We start from the raw sequence: 17561 nt of genomic DNA, 5'->3' as shown, positions 1-17561 counted from the left end.
AAAACATGTCTCATGGTGTCTTACATCGTTTAGAAGCAAAAAATTGTCAAAAAAGTTTTGGACCCCATATTTCAAAAGTTTTTACGAGTTGATGTCCCCCATTGGGGACAATTTTCGGAATTTGAAAAAATACTTCGAAGACACTCAATATCACTCACAAAACATGTTTCATGACGTTTTACATCCATAAGAAACGAAAGATCGACAAAAAAGTTTTAGACTCTTGTTTTCAAAAATTAGGTTAACGTCCTTCGAGGAGGCCAAAATTTTGATTTTTTAAAAAATTGTTTCCTTCTAATTTTTTATTCACAGAACAAAAGTAACAACTCTATTAGAGACAACAAACAACAAATTGAACAAATTACAAGCAACCGAAATGTGAAATACTTTTTTTCTGGAACACAAAGGAACTGACCAGGTCCGCAACGGGGGGACTCAATGTATTAAGATAGGGAATGCAGAAATTGCCCCCCTAGGGGGGGCATTTAGGTAGACATTTACTGCGAATTTGCGCTAATTGTCCCCTTAAGTGTCCCTGTAGGGGGACAATTTCTGCATTCCCTATCTTAATACATAGTGTCAACCCCGTTGAGATTCCAGTCAGCTTTTTATACTACTGTTGTCTTCTTCTCCCTCAATCTCTCGTTTGGATGTCACATGCTTTCTGTTAATGGATGAGTTTCAGCTGCCTCAGAAAAAAACATAATGAAGTGCCTAAAGGCATCCTTTTAGGTCAGATGTTCTTCATCATTTTTATGAATGGTTATTGTCAAGCAGTGGAGTCCTCTGATTAGTTTCAATTAGCCAATGAAAGTAATTTATTATGACTTCCATCTTTCCAATTTGAAGAATCCTTGAAATACAAAATGATGCAGCCTATTTCCTCATTCGGACTTCTAACAATTTGATTAGTTTTAACCTTGACAAATGCATGTCAACAATCTTCAAAAGTAATGAAATTAATGGAACCTCTAACTGGACGGACAAGAAGTGCTTGCCGTTCTCTCTGTCGGAGATTTATGTCTATTCATATCATGCAATATTTGAGGGCAAACCATCTTGTAGCTAAAATTTTGTCTTCAAGAAGGTGGTTTCAATTTTTGAATTGATCATTACCTGAAATTATTTCAACTGCCACAGAACTTCTCTAAATTTGCGTTTATGATTTCACATAGTATCCGTTTTGTACAACTGCCAAAGTTTGTACTATTAAAATGCATTCCAATAAAATCTCGAACTTTTCAATTGGCAGTGAATAAATTGGGTCTCTGAGCATACTTGACCAACAGTTCTTAAAATGACAAATGTTTGGAAGCTGAATCTATTTTGAAACTTAACAAAAAAAACACTTTAAGATAATTACGCTAACTATTTTGCGCATTGTTAATTCAAACGTTCCAGTCCTATGAGATAATTTGAGTTATTGGAAACAGTTTAGTTCTTCTAAAAACACTGATCCATAAATGAAAGTGAACACTAATATATTAGTTTTCACTTATAACTCCGGATCAGTGTTTTTAGAGACTTAAACTGTTTCCAAAAGCTCAAAGTATCTCATAGGACTGAAACGTTTGATTTAACAATGCACACGTGTAGACAGCTACCAAAAATAGTGCTACCAAAAAATTTAGTGATAATATAATAGCTTCCTGTTGGTGATGTATTAATTCATAATAATAAAAGATTGAGCGTAACTGAAGCTGCTGTCTCACGACTATAATTCTTTGCATTTTAGTTCTCGTGAGCTATATTTTGGAGACTAAAGAGTCATTACTGGTCGTGATCATGTTTTCATTGATCAATCCTTTGGTTCTATATGTAGTGAACAGTACGGTTTTAAAACCAACAGCTCCCCTTTGACCTTCATTTTGACGTCTTAGCAAAAGTGTACTAGTAGAAGGATATAAAAACTTACGGCTTCGCTTTTAATGTTGATTTTTCTGAGTCATTTGACCTAGTACCTATGCATATTTTTCTGCAAAAAGTGAATAATGTAGGTTTCAACTTCGATTAAATGGCTAACTCTCAGATGCTTCAGAAGTGACAACCGTATTACCTCAAGGCAGCGTTTTAGGACCTTTGCTCTTCGCAATTTTTTTATTATTGGCCTTTGAAAAGCCTTGAAATCTTCGTTTTGCTACATATAACCTGATGATCGTAAGTTTTTAGCCTTTTAATCTCTCGAATTACACCTTAGTGTATTTTTTTTTGCAATTGGACTGCCAATACTCTGTTGACATTAAACATTGACAGACGCGAGAACAATTTTTTTTAACATTTGGGATAAAAATGATACCTCTACTTAGAAAGGCATGAGGTCTTTGTGATAATTTCTATTACAGATTTAGATCTAGCCAATTCTTGCATCCAATCACGGAATAAACTTACTGAAGCTAATTTTCTCCCTGCAAGAAAAATGTTTCATTTTTTCAAACGATCAACCTCTAAGTGTGTTTGAACTGCCACAGAACTCTCTGTTTACGTTTATGTTTTCATAGTATCCGTTTGCAATCAATGATCTTTATGACATTAACTTGATTGTCTTTTAGTTTCAGCAGAGACGATATATGTATCAAAGGCTCGAGTTTCCCAAAAACATCACACTGCAGCCCTGTTGGAATTTAATTGATGATCAATACAGGCCTTTGTGGTTATATGCTGTATATGACTCAGCAACTGCTATTAATTTACCATATTGATGGTCATTTTAGAACTTTACTTTGTGTGTTTTTTTTCTAAATGTTCAACTAATACTTGCCCAACGTCTTGAAGCTGAACATGATTTGAAACTTAGTAACTAAAAGAACACTTTAAGATAACAACGCCAACTTTTAATTTTCAGTGCTAATTCTGATTTAGGAATGCCCGCATGTAGACAGCTACCAAAAGACCTTAAGTGAAGATCAAAGCGGTACCAAATTAGATCCTATTCACGATCTATTTTGGGTCGGTCGTGAATATGCCACATTGCTAATTTGTTGACAAAAGGGCAATTCAAATATCTTGTGAAAGGTTGTTTTCTGTTGGTGTTGCACGCTAAATCATTACCGTTTGAGTTTGCATTCTTTGATCTATCGAATACTTACTGGTCATAATCTTGTTTTCGTTCATCTATCTTTTGATTCTACCTAATGTATACTCTGAGCATCACGGTTATTTCAAGATTAGCAGCTCCACTCTGACTCAATTGGCGTCCAATATGACGTTTCCACAAAACTATACAGATAAATGGATATCAAAAATTCAAGCTTTGCTGTTAGTGTCGTCTTTTCGAAGTCAGTTGATCTAGTACCTATCGATATCTTGCTGAAAAAAAAAATTAGGGTTTCAATTCCGACTTAAAAATATTTTGGAGTTCCATTCTCTCATCTGGATATCTGGAAATTTCTGAAAAAAGAAAACTTTCAGATGCCTCAGATATGACTAGCACAGTAATTCAAGGCTGCATTTCAGGTTCTTTAATCTTCAATTTTTTAATTATGCTCATTGATTAGCTATGGAGTCCTCATATTCTTACATATTAGATGACGATCGTAAGTTATTTTTTTCATCTCTCGATGAACTACACATTAATGTATTTTACTTGGGCAATTAGACATACAATACATTGATGACATTAAACATTGACAAAAGCAAGTCAAATTTTTTTACCAGTACTGTTACTAATGAAACCTCTTCTTAGATAGACATGAGGTCTTTATGATAAAATCTAAAACAGATTTATATTTAGGCAATTTTCGCAAACACTCATGGAAAAACCTTAATGAAGCTAAATTTCGCCCTGCCATACTTAAATGTATTTCAACCGCCAGGGAACTTTTTTTTTGCGTTTCTGCTTTCACAGTATCCGTTTTGTACAGCTGCCAAAGCTGGTACTATTGAATTGCATTCCGGAAAAAATTATGAATTTTTCATTCGGCAGTGTTCAAAGGGGCCTGTGGACAATGGGAATGCTGTGGCTTATTAAAACTGACAATGACTCATTCCATATCCTTCTAATTGTTTGCTTAGGATTTGGTTTTCCTCAACAGAGGCATCAATGACCTTTATGACATCAAAGTGACTAAGTTTATTAGTTTGCGGAGAGACGATATACGAAATGAAGGAGTGAATTTCCCCAAAATATTGCCGTGCAGCCCTGCTGGAATTCAATTGATGATTAATCCAGGCTTGCCTTTGTGGTTATATGCGGTATATGACTCAGCAACTGCTATTAATTTACCATATTGATGGTCATTTTAGAACTTTACTTTTGTTTTTTTTTCTAAATGATCAACTTGTACTTGCACAACGTCTTCAAGCTGAATATGATTTGAAACTTAACTAAAAAAAGTTTTTGAGATAAAAACACTAAATTTTAATTTTCAGTTCTAATTCTGATTTAAGAATGCTCACGTGTAGACAGCTACCAAAAGACCATAAGTAAAGGTCAAAGTGGTACCAAGTTAGATCATATTCACGATCTATTTTGGGTCGATCGTGAATATGCTACATTGCTAATTTGTTGACAAAAGGTACAATTCAAATATCTTGTGAATGGTTGTTTACTGTTGGTGATTAAGTCAGAATAATACAAGACAACAAAATTAAAGTTGCTCATTACCGTTTGCGTTTTCTTGAGTTTTTCTTCTTTGATCTATAGAATCCTTACTGGTCGTAATCTTGTTTTCGTTCATCTATCTTTTGTTTCTACCTAAAATATGTTCCGCAACACGGTTCCAAGATTAGCAGCTCCACTATGACTCAATTGACGTCCAATATGACGTTTCCACAAAACTATACATATGAATGGATATCAAAAATTCAAGCTTTGCTGTTAGTTTCGTCTTTTCAAAGTCAGTTGGCCTTGTACCTATCGATATTTTGCGGAAAAAAAACAATTTGTTTTTCAATGCCGACTGTAAAATATTTTTGAGTTACATTCTCTCATCTGGATGTCAGCGGTTTTCTGAAAACGGATAACTTTCCGATTCCTCAGAAATGACTAGCATAGTCCTTCAAGGCAGCTTTTTATGTCCTTTTGTCCTCATTAATTTTATTTATGGTCTTTGAAAAGCTATGGAGTCCTCTTATTCTTAATTATTAGCTGACGATGGTAAGTTATATTCTTTTCCATCTCTCGATGAATTACACATTAATGTAGTCTGTTTGAGCAAATGGACATACAATACTCTATTGTTATTAAACATTGAAAAAAGCAAGTCAAAATTTTTTTACCAGTACCGTTACTAATGAAACCTCTTCTTAGATGGACATGAAGTCTTTTTGATAAACTCTAATACAGATTTAGATATAGTCAATTATTGCAAACAATCATCGAAAAACCTAAATGAAGCTAAATTTTGCCCTGCCAGAAAGTAATTTCATTTTTTTTGCAACGATCTATATTTAAATGTGTTGCAACCGCGACAGAACTCTTTTTTTGCGGTTCTGCTTTCACAGTATACGTTTTGTACAGCTGCCAAAACTGGCACCATTGAATTGAATTCCGACGGAAATTTGGTTTTTTCATTCTGCAGTGTTCAAAGGGACCTGTGGACAATCGCATTGCTGTCGCTTTTTAAAATTGACGATGACTCATTCAATATCTTTCTAATTGTTTGCTTATGATTTGGATTTCCTCAACAGAGGCATCAATGGACTTTATGACATCAAAGTGACTAAGTTTATTAGTTTGAGGAGAGACGGTATACGTATTAAAGGATTGAATTTCCCCAAAATTTTACAGTGCAGCCCTGCTGGAATTCAACTGATGATTAACAATTGCCACCATCTTATTTTAGGGATTTCAATAGAGTTTATTCAAATTTGTTACTTCTGCACAAACTGATCGAATCACGTAAACATTAAGTTTCATTAGAGTACCTTTATTGATATAACTTAACTATTATGATAAAACTATAGTTCAAAATTGATTTCGGTCTCACGAACAATCTTACGAATTTAGTAATTCAAGTACGCCTCTCCCTTTGGCAACACCTCGAGGTCTTGCATTTAATTTCGCACTTTTCTGTGAAATCGCATCATCTCAGGTCCATTCTCAAAAATACCTCGATGTTCCCTTCTGAGAAAGATATTTTAGTTGTGGTTCAGTGCATAGCCATGACAGTCAGTAATTCTTCTATATATTTTTTTCGCCAACTTGACAACACTACTGCTGATGAGAAACAGGATTGTCGTTGATGAGAGCATTGAGAAAACAACGCGCAACATATTGTGTTTCTATTTGGAGCGCTATTAGAAAAATTTGAAAAAAATCATTGTCGCTGTTACTCAGCAAAAACCAATTTTTAAATCTCAATTTTTATAACCTATTGGAATGCCAGGACTAAATTCCGACTCAAAATGCGCTAGGACAAGCAGGGATGGCAAATGACATTGAAACACATACTGGGAGCAATCAATGTTGACAGAAGGATATTGTCCTACATAGATTTCTAAAATGATGTCTGAGGTCTTAGTTTAGAATTCTTTTCAAACCATTGTAAAAGCGCTGGAATCAATATTGAAGGAAGAAGACAAAAAATGCAGGAAAAATGAGAATTAAACATTGTGAAAGTTTGCACAAAATTAACAATTCGTAAATTTTGGAACATAATTTTTATGATTCTAAAACTGACTTCAAAATCTATTGTTATGATTTTGAATATTTTTTCTGTAAACATGTTTAAACGTAGATTTCACCTTATGATTCACGTAATTTGATTTTTTGATACGATATTATATATTCTATGTGACATTATATGTGATACACATATTTTGGTTCTGAATTGTATAGAGAACGGTTCTGAAGACGTTACACATACTGTTTGCACAGATTTTTTTGAAGAGAAAATCTTGTTGTGCTTTGTTACAGATATGACAATTTTATATAGCTTCTTCTCTACTTTTAGAAAAATTATTTGACAACTGTACTACGACTGCGCTAAGAAAGAAAGAATGCTGGACCTCAGAATCACCTCTTAGTGCTGTGGCAACTGGCTATAGTTTTTCAAGAATGTGGCTAGCGCTGGATCGCAGATTCACCATGCCTGATATCATAACGTTCTTTCTTTCTTCGGATGGTTTGCACTCATTTTATTGATTCTAAACAAATTCTCGTTCTCGGGGTCGTTTTTTGTTGAACTCAGTACAAGTTTGTACACAGCGCAAGCCAAACTGTTCATTGGTAAACAGGTGATCCTGTTATGTCAATTTATGAATTGAAATTTCTATCAATTTATGGCCACTTGAACGAAAAAAATTTCTGTGCAATTGATATGCCGATTCGTGGCTGTTTCGTGTTACGCAATAACTTTTGAAGGTTATTATCTCTGATTTTTAGAGTTAATACTCTAAGTAATTAACTAGAGCCATCGCCATTTTACAAGGACTTTTCATGGTTGTTTCATAGTGCGTTTTTGGTGGAAAAAATTTGAATACAATTAGCTAGTAATAGCCTTTATTTGAGCACTCCGAATGCGTGATATATCTACTGGTTGCCTTGTGTTTTAATAGCTTTCCACTGCTATAACTAAACTCTGTGTCTATTACTAACTTAGAGTTTTGACAAAATTTTATAGTTTAACATTTTAATTATAAAAAGGGGCGTGACATTTCGTGAATGCTGAAAAATGTTAGTTATTTTTAGAAGAGTCAAACATAGTGTCTACAAAAAAAGTTAATTGACAGAACAAGGGACGAAGTAACTTTCGGGTGACTAATTGATGTGCTTAGGCAATCAAACTGAGAGCCAAGAACAATTTCCTTATCTCAAAAGACAGCACATTTATTGTGAAGATCATTATCAAAGCTAAATTCAAACTAAAAGGTTATGTGATGTCTTATTGCTCTTTAGACACTTGTTTCTAGAGCAATTTCAAACGTACACACAATTTCACTCGCAGTTGAGAACACTGTACGTAAAGATCTGACACTTCGGATCCGGTCGAAAATGAACGTCATCTGTTGTCTTTCCTCTGAGATTTGGAGTCCTTAATATCTCGGCACCCGATGTTCATAACCCTATTCAAGGATTTCATCCAATTTATAGAGAGAAACGCTTTATGAAAACGTTCTTCAGAATCAAAATTATCACAAAGTTTGCAAGTTAGCACTTTTCGATCCACTTTATGAATTCGTCAAAATATTTTTTGATGACTGTTATAAGTATGTTCAAGCATTCAAGTGAAAGCGTTGCATTGAATTTTCCACATACTTTGCAAAAACTGTTTTGACAAAATCAGAGTTCCGGTTTAGTTTAAAATTCAGTTTCATTTGTGGCCAAAGGATAAACAACGAACAGTCCCTGTGGTTAACAATTCACTGTTTAAAATGCGCCGAACATGCAATACGGGGTGCGCCGAACATGCAACTCCGTGATGAAGTTTGTTATGATGTTCAAAGTGAGCCGTACTTTCAAACGCTCCAATGGAAAATTTTTTGAGTAAGCAACCTCAACTATGACGAGGCCAGACTGGTCTTTAAGACACATACATGGTTCGCGTTAGAACTAGTATGGAAAGACTCTCTTCGGCATCAAATTTTTCAGTCTAGAAAATTTACGCCAAAGGGATGTGAATGAACAGTGCTACTACAATGAGAAAATGAATAGGTTTAAACGAGAACAGCTTAGTAGTTTTTGCAGCTATTTTACCTGCTTTGGAGGAGCAGCCCCGTCGTCTTCGATTGTGTTGAAATTCTACTCGAAAACCCTCAAAAAAGCAACAGGAGAGCTATGTAGACACTATTAAATGTAGACACTGTTAGCCCTGAAACCTACGCCTGCTTGCATGCAATTCCCTCTGAATCCTTTCGATAGTGCATAACTCATGCGAGGCATTTCTGTAAGAAGAACAATTAATTTCGTTCCAAAGCCGGGATCACTGGAAAAAATTGATTATAATTTAATTGCCTGAAAATTTTTGCCTATATATTATTTTATGCAAAAATTTTTTTCATTAAATTTGAATAATTTATCATTAATCCGTGAAACATGACTTCTCTTTTTTGAACATTATTCGCACACTGAGGAGGAGATTCCAAACAATTCGATGTAATTGCGCCCTGTCGTTCAGCTTCTTTTAGGGATGTGATTGCTGCTGCTACGAATTGGCTCAGTTGTATTATGAGAAAATCTAACTACTGCAAAATTTCTGTTGATTACTTGAAGACCGTGAACTAGGTCAATAGATATAATTATTAAATTGAAACTTTAAAACAATGCGTTAAAAATTTATAGTTCCGGATTTTATGAAGTTTTGCTACGAATGAGCAATGAAGAGCTTTCAACTAAGTTTTCTAACACTTGAATAATAGAGTGCTGAAAATGGTCGTAAAGTAGAAGGAAAAATCTGGAAAAAATATGTGAAATTTAGGAAGAACTTGAGACCAGAACTGATAACATCCGTTATTAGCAGCATTAGGCCAAAAATGAGGAATCACTCTTTGCAGTGGTTGGAAGTAGACTATAAGTGGAATTTGAGATAAAATTTCAGAGAGACAGAGCGCCGCGGATCGGCTCTCGTAGTAATGGTGTGAGAATGGTTGCATGTGAAATTACAAAGGCTGTACTTGAGGTCCTATCGTTGAATCCGGACGCGCTGGGAGACAGAAGTTCAATGAGGTGCTTTTCCTCACAGAGGTGGATTAACTGTTACATGAATAGCGCGAGAAAAAGACTAATGGCGAGAAACTTTGTGAAAATGAAGGGTCTGCAAAATAGTATGCCAAAAATACGTAAAATTTCAAAAAGTAGGGAAAACTACGTGATTATATAAAGGACAAGAATTTGCTGGGGGTACCGTTCGACAGAGATGAAGGAGTCAACATCCACATAGAAAAACTTGAAAAGTGCTAAATTTTGATAAGGTTCAAAAAATTCTTGGAGAAAAAGGAAAAAGATAATATTGTGAGCAAATGGAAAAATTAGATAATTAACAGATTGCATGAACAGGTTACAAAACAATTCATACATTCAGATCGACTACAATGTAATTTTTGCAAGTACTAATTTTACGCAAAATGCCAGAAATTACAAGTGAGGAAAAAACCATTATGCAGGATGTTGTGAGGATTCGTACGCAATACGCCATTTAACAACAAGCGGCAGAAGTTGAGGGGAAATCTTTCTCAAAAGGAACTAGACGTCATTACTTTTACAGTTCGTGGTGACACAGAAGAGAGTTTATATTTACAAATCGCTTTACACAAAAATATGCAATTACATTCGAAAAATGACCGACCATAGAGACTCGGCTACACTTGATGTCAATGTAATTGTAAGCAGGGATAATGAAGTTATTTGTCATTTATATCTTAAACCAACTGATACGGAAATAATATGGAAGTTGCAGCTTTGCACCGCTTCAGCATAGGAGAAAACCTTGTTCAATAGTTGGTCCAAAGGGTTTTTAGCGCATCAATTGGCTGACCTTCCATCAAGAACTTAAGAGAATGACAATCTGTATCAAAATTAGTATCAAGATGAAGGATATGCCAAAATGGTGAAAAAAAGGATTCACAAGTGGGTCAACACCTTGCTAAATGTTGTGGCTTCACGAGTAACCTTGATTAAATAATACTGTCGCACAGCAGAAAAACTCATAACTATCCAAGTACTGTGCATTAGCGAAACAGAGTTAAGACAAAAAACAGGCGACCAAGATTTGGAGCGGATATACACGCTAAAACATTTGCTCAAATAGTAATTTTGAAGAACTTTAAGTGGTAAAATATTTTTCGAAATATGTCAAACCCCCACAAGAAGGATGCTTAGGTTTAAGACAAAAATTTGATTAGCGTAAAAAAACAAAAAAAGGCAAAAATTGAAAATCGGGAGTAGTAAATTTCAAAAATTAAATGATAGCAGTTGTAAACATGAAGTTTGTAAGTAAGCCGAATATTGAATTTTTTTCAATCCATTTTCGACGTTATCTTTTGGATAAATCCTAAAAGTTATAAATTGTGTTCTCAGACAATTTTGAAAATTTTTTATCTTCATCTTTTAACTATTTGTGAAAAAGAGTCAAGCTTGCAATGAACATAATTTTTGAAAAAAAAAAATTGTTTTAGCGAAGAAGAGAAAAAGACGCTTTATTTTGATTTAAAATTTTGTATATTCAAGAAGTTGCATATTTATTCAAATTATGTCAAAACAAAAAAATCACACATTCAACATTAGGAGTCGAGAAAAAAATACAGGCCTCTTTTCAAGAATCATTTAATAGTTGCAATATAGAAAGTATCGTTTTGCATTATTTTTCACGTTTTCTTTTTAAATGCTTAATAATTGTACAGATTAAAGTACGTTGCTCCATTTTTAGTTACGTATGCAGAAACGTTTTTAGATATTTTGGTGACCTGTGATCTTGGCAAATGTTTTTTTTGTGTGAAAAGTGTGTTATTTTGCACTTGGAGGATTGATGTTACCTCTGAATGCTATTTTTTGATTATTGATGAAAATGTGAAACTACAAAATTGAGCTTGATTTAATTTGTTGTTGCATACTTAAATCAACTTTTTGTTTCTCAGATCTCTTGAACTTTTACATTTAGATCTGAAAAAAATGTGTTCAATCCCCAATTCAATTGCCATTCAAGCGATGAGGCTATTTTTTTATCTAACTATTGATATATGACGGAGCCGGGTATTCTAAATATAACAACACAATCGAGTTGAGATGTTTATCCAAATTTTCAGATGGGAGTTGGAACCTTACTGAATTTGCGGCTTTTGTCAGTACAATCATGCTCTGTATTTTTTTTTACTTGAGAGTCAAACTAGAGTTCTTTATCAGTTTTTACACCAAGCCATTTGCATTCTTCTTTTAACAACACTTTTATTGTCAACTATTATTTTTGTTAATCATTGGTTATAGATTTACAGCTTGGCTTAAATTTCATGTACTCTGTTTTCTCTGCTTTCAATTTTACTTCATGATTTTAAGAGTAAGAACTATGTAACTTAAGACTTCCCGAAAAGTCCTGTAATGCAAAGTGCTTGATATCAAATGAAGAAAATATTACCATACTGCAACTCTATGATATACATAATTTTTTTTTGTATTAGGATTCAATGAGTATTGAGGTCATTAACGTATAAGGTCCGTTGTTTTAAAGATCATAATTTTTTTAATTGATATATCAATTTCTCCTACATTACTATTGTGTTATTGTAAAGGACGGCGTTTGTTAAATATAAGAAAAGACTTGCTATCCCGATAGCCCATCTAGGTGACGGGATTTTAATTACCTCAATGTACAAAAATTTAACTATTTACTTAAATGTTGAGAAAATACATATTAACCCTCACTTTTTGATTTTCTCGGAAAAAAGTTCTGAGACAGGTTTGAGTAAGGGAGCTTACGTTATAATTTTTAATTTAAATTCTCTCTGCGAGAGAGATTCCTGAACGTAATTTTTGAATAATTTTAACGTTTGTCGTTGAAATTTCATTAATCTCTGCCTTTTTTACTTTTTTTTCACCAGACATATAATTCAAAATTCTTTTGTTTATATTGCTTTCGTTTTATTGCATTAGGGAGGCTTGATATTCTTTCAAGATGATTGGATACAAGGGCTTTAAAGTTGAATTCTTGAAGTAATCGGTTACCTTTCAAAAAATGGATTTCATCCGGAAGAAAGCTTTGGGCCAGGTTTCAAAAAACCAATTTTTTCTACAGTTTTCAATAGAAATTCTCTCTACAAAACAGAATCCTGGGAGTAAATTTGTATAAAATAAACGCTTGGTCTTGCAATATCAAGATGCTCTACTTATGGTACTTTTTTCACTATGCATAAAATTCATAAACTTTACTATTCCGTCTGTTATATTTTCGTTTTTTTCCAATAATTGGACATAATAAATGATGACGTTAGAACTCAAGTAATGCAAAGCTGAATTCTTAATGTAGTTTTTGATAAGCGCTGACGTTCACTTGCTGCATCTGAACAAAACTCGCTTCCATTAACTTTGCCTAAAGAAAATTCCTTTTGGTTTAGATAAGGTACTTAAGATTAATCAAGAAGCAAGACCAGTTTGTTGCATTTAAAGTATGCATCTATAGTGTAACAGGAATTGGGCAAACACAGAAACTTAGGTCACGTTTTTTTTTCTACAGATTACAACATTACATCCTTACAAAACTTGTGCTAGAATTGAAATTTTTTCGCTAGCTCTTTGTTGCGCCACGGGCCTTCCGTAGCAGTCAGTGGCTCTCTTGAACCTTGATGACAACATTCTAACGTATTTGTAAAAGCAAGCAGAAAAAATAGTGAACTACAAGCAATAAATTCTTCTACTGCTTTTTCTTCCCAAAACAATCTAAGTCTGTCAATTAAAATTTAGTACTCAAGTATTGGCAGTTGCTAAATTAATTCCGAAACGACAACAGTTGCAGTGCAGTGAACAGCAAGGATTGGGGTTTTTTGCATGATAGTCCCATTCCAAGTGTAATTACTCTGATGGGTGGCTATGCGTTACATGACCACTAAGATTTGGGGGGACATAATGTAAAGAACCTCAAAACGGAAGTCACCTAAACGGATCTTAACCAATTCTGGACTACAGTGGGAAAGATCAAAGTGAATTGTTCTCAAGAAACCAAGAGGTTGTTTGACGAGCCGCACGGTAGTTCTCATAACTGCTGTCTAGAAATTGCTCCGATAACATTTCTCTGTCGGCTTGAACAGGCCGCTTATTATAACCATTGTTAAGTCATTGATATTACACATTTTGAAACAGTGGCCCCAGTCACTACAAGCATTCTGAATCAGTAGATTATTGCAATTTTGTAATTTCTCATTGGTGCTCTCTTCTTGTTCTTCCAAAATGAGCATAATTTCAAAAATGACACCAAGTTTTTTGACTTTGTACTGTACTGGTATTGCATAAACGTTGATGGTGAGGTGTGAGTCAAACTGGGCCAGTTTTCTCCAAGTTGTGAACACAGTTGGTGTTTATTTCTCAGCTGAAAAATAAAAACGTGCTATGTATATTTGTTTGGGGCGTAATGACAGTTTGTCCATATAGATGTTGAACAGCATTGGCAACAACACGCCAACTTGTAGGAAGACCCTGTTTGAAATTTCTCCGCTTTGATTTTTTTGTTTGTTTCCACGCAAGAAAACCTCCCGGTAAGTATGAAGCGACCCATGTTTTGTGCCAATTGCTTCGGAACTCATTAACGTTTAAGGTCGTTTGTTTTATAAATCAATCTATTTCGGTACAATCTTTATCGCTGAAAGAAAAGAAAATGTTTTTTTTTTTCATATATTGGTTTACAGTTAACAGCTTTCTCTCAAACTAACAAAAATTGAAAAGTGCGCTGAAATGAAAAACAGAAGTTACCTGTGGATCTGCTAATAATTTCGCTTTTCAATGGCCGTAATATCCCTTTTGTTTCAGATAGAAAAATATTACAGTTTTTGCTGTTTGTTAAAAGGTAGAACCTTATATCTGAAGAAAAAGTGTTCAATCCTCAGGTCAATTGCTTTTCAAATGATGAGGGTTTTCTGAAGATTGATAAATAACAGCGCCAAGTAATCTAAGTCCGATATCATATTAAAATTGAGAGAAGTTTTCAAAACTTTAGTTGGGAGTTGAATCTATACTGATTTTATCCTTTTAGTTGAAGCAGACGTGAACTGTGGAACTTTGTGACTTGAAAGTCAAAGCATAGTTTATTTCAAATTTATTTCAAGATTTTCAGCGTATAAACTAACATTTTAAGATTTAAAATTTTATGATAAGATTTGTTTTGTCATGTGATTGGCATCATCTGTAGAAGATAACACCATTCTATAACAATATCAACATTCTTTATTTTTTTATTAGGATCATTGGATTTCGGAGGCATTGTTGTTGTTTCACAGAGTTTTAATTTGCAGATAAATTTGTTGCATGCAAGCGCTCATTGCCGTTTTTGTGGCTGGTTCCTTAGTTGCATTTGAATCATAATAAAAATAGATATTATAGTACTGTGACTGCCTATCCACAACCTGCTTGTAGTGCGGCGACAATTTTGCATCGACGCCATGGTGAATGACAATTGGTACCGGGGAAGGGGGACAGGAAATCCATCGTCAACACCGGAGGAAAGGAGCAATGAAAGCGGACCATTCTGTGCACTGCGGCCATGTTAGACTGATGCTATTAATTCCAGCCAGTTGGCTACCTCTACTGGTTGTTTCCACAGATCAATTGGTTTCATGTCTGTAGTTATCTTATTATTACTTGTGGTGCTGCTTCAGCACGGGGCAGTATCAATTTCTCAGTCATACTACTCGGATACGTGCTTTCTTTGGTACGGGTGTGCCGAGTTGCTTGCTGTTTTTCGGCAACTGAGCATGGATCGTGTGTCGTTGGATGATTTTGAGCAAAATTTTTTATTCTTGGCAATTTAATTGCTCTTTAGAGTTAGTGTCCTGTTTCACGCGGTCTCTGGTAGAAGCAATAATTGTTGGCCTCGAGGGACAAAAAATGCCTGAAGAAGTAATTTCATGATCAGCACGGTATCTCTGATAACGGTGGGCTAGAAATTGCTCTGCTAACATTTTTGTGTGGTCTCTAGCAGGCAGAAATTCCCGCCCTTTGTTGTGTGTGACATTGATATCAGACAATTTTACACAACCAGTAATTGTTGCGAAGTGTTTGCAGGTGGTCCCAGTTTGTATTGCTGATTGTGGGAGCCCTAATGGGAGTGCAGTAGTTCAAAACGCTCCAACGGATCGCTTTGTAAGTCACTGCGAGTGCCTCTTTTGTGAAGCCCCAGTTGCAACAAGCAATTTTTTTCAGAATTTTAGTGAGTCTTTGTAATTTTTTGATGCTACTTAAATGTTCTCCAAAATTTAGCATACAATCGAAACCGCCACCAATTTTTTTGACTTTGGACTTCACTGGTATTGTAGAATTGTTGATAGTAAGGTTTGGGTCAAATTTGTTCCCCTTGCTACAAGTTTTGAACAAAGTTGCACTCAATTTGTCAGCTTAAAACTTAAGTTTTTTTGGTTCTGGCCAGTTGTGTAAATTTTTTAATAAGGTATCTGTCATGTCACGTAAGCTTTTCGATTGTGGGATGAAGTTTTACCATCAGCATAAGATCATAAGATGTGATGTTCTTTTTTTGATAGGTAGAGAAAGATGGCTCAATTGAATGCTGAAGAGCATTAGTGATAATACACCACATTGGAGGACACCTTGTCTGATTTTTCCCCCTTTTATTCCTTATGTTTTACTCTTCGTAAAGAACCTGCCTTCTTGTCCGTGAATTTTTTTTGGAAGGAAGCTTTGAGCCAAGTTTCAGTTAATGTGACTTAAAGTTTTCAATGATGAGACGTTTGGATACGGGGGCTGCAAATCTGAAATCTTAAAATAACTTTGCTGACGTTAATATGCTGCATCTTGATAACAATCCTTGGCATTAAGTTTGCCTAAAGACGTTGTACTGATCAAGTCCGTTCAGTTTAGAGGATGTATTTAAGATGAATCAATAAGCAGGGTCAGCTTCCTGGATTGAAATTACAAATAAGTATACCCAAACTTTAAAAAGAATCGGAAAAACACGGAAACTCAGATCACGTTTCTGTTTAACAGAATACTACATACAGTCGTTTAAAATCTTGTTCTATCATTATACGTAAATTTTTTGCTAGCTTTTTGTTGCGCCATCTGTCTTCCGTTGGAAACAGCTGCTCTCTTAATCTTTGTTTAGCACCATATTACCGAATTTGGGAAGTTAGGCCAAAAAATTTTTTGTGCAGTACAAGCACTAAATTTTTCTACGGTAATTTGTTTTGAAGTAAATTCTTTCATATAGAAAAAAAATTTGGTACTTGCAATTGAACAATTTATTCGATAACAACAATAACTGTTGCAGTGCACTAAACAACAAGAATTGGGATCTTTCGCATGATAGCCCCCTTCCTCGTAGATTCAAAGAAACGGGTGGCTTTAGGTTATATGACCACGGACCCTAAATCAGTCCTGGAACAATACTCTTGAGAAACAACATTTTAAAACTACTTCGCTACAACCCCTATCGCTGAAAAAAAAGAGAATGCGTTTTGTTTGCGTATAATGCAATAGATTTTGGCCAGTAATCTGTGACTGACATATTTATTTCAGAGTGAATTGAAGTAACGTTTTTCGTTAAATTAAAAGGAATGGAATTTATTAATATTTGACTAAGTTTCTTTTCAATCAATTCAGTTTCTGCAATAAGTCTCCAAACCTTTATTGATGGAAATAGGTATAAAACAGGCATTAACACCGACGGGTCATACAGTGCTAACACTCACGCCGAACGGCTAAATGCCTAATTGAAAGTAAATAGTTTGTAAATAGTAAATAGAGTTGTGAAAAAAATATATTTTAGCAAAAACCAGTTATTCAAAAATGGTACAATTCAACGTGTTGAGGAAAAAGTGCTCTACTGAGTATGTGTTTGTCTACAGTGGCCAAACATGTTCACAATACTCCATCTACTTGCCTAAATAGCAAAAATTTCTCGCCCTCGTTGCTGTATGCTAACTCTCGATCTGTACGTTAAGTCTTCACTTTTTTGTCGAGAAACTATGCTGAT

The sequence above is a fragment of the Convolutriloba macropyga genome, chromosome 1 (assembly GCF_964194025.1).
Source record: "Convolutriloba macropyga chromosome 1, txConMacr16.3, whole genome shotgun sequence".
NCBI lineage: Eukaryota > Metazoa > Xenacoelomorpha > Acoela > Convolutidae > Convolutriloba > Convolutriloba macropyga.
This window is presented reverse-complemented; position numbering follows the sequence as displayed.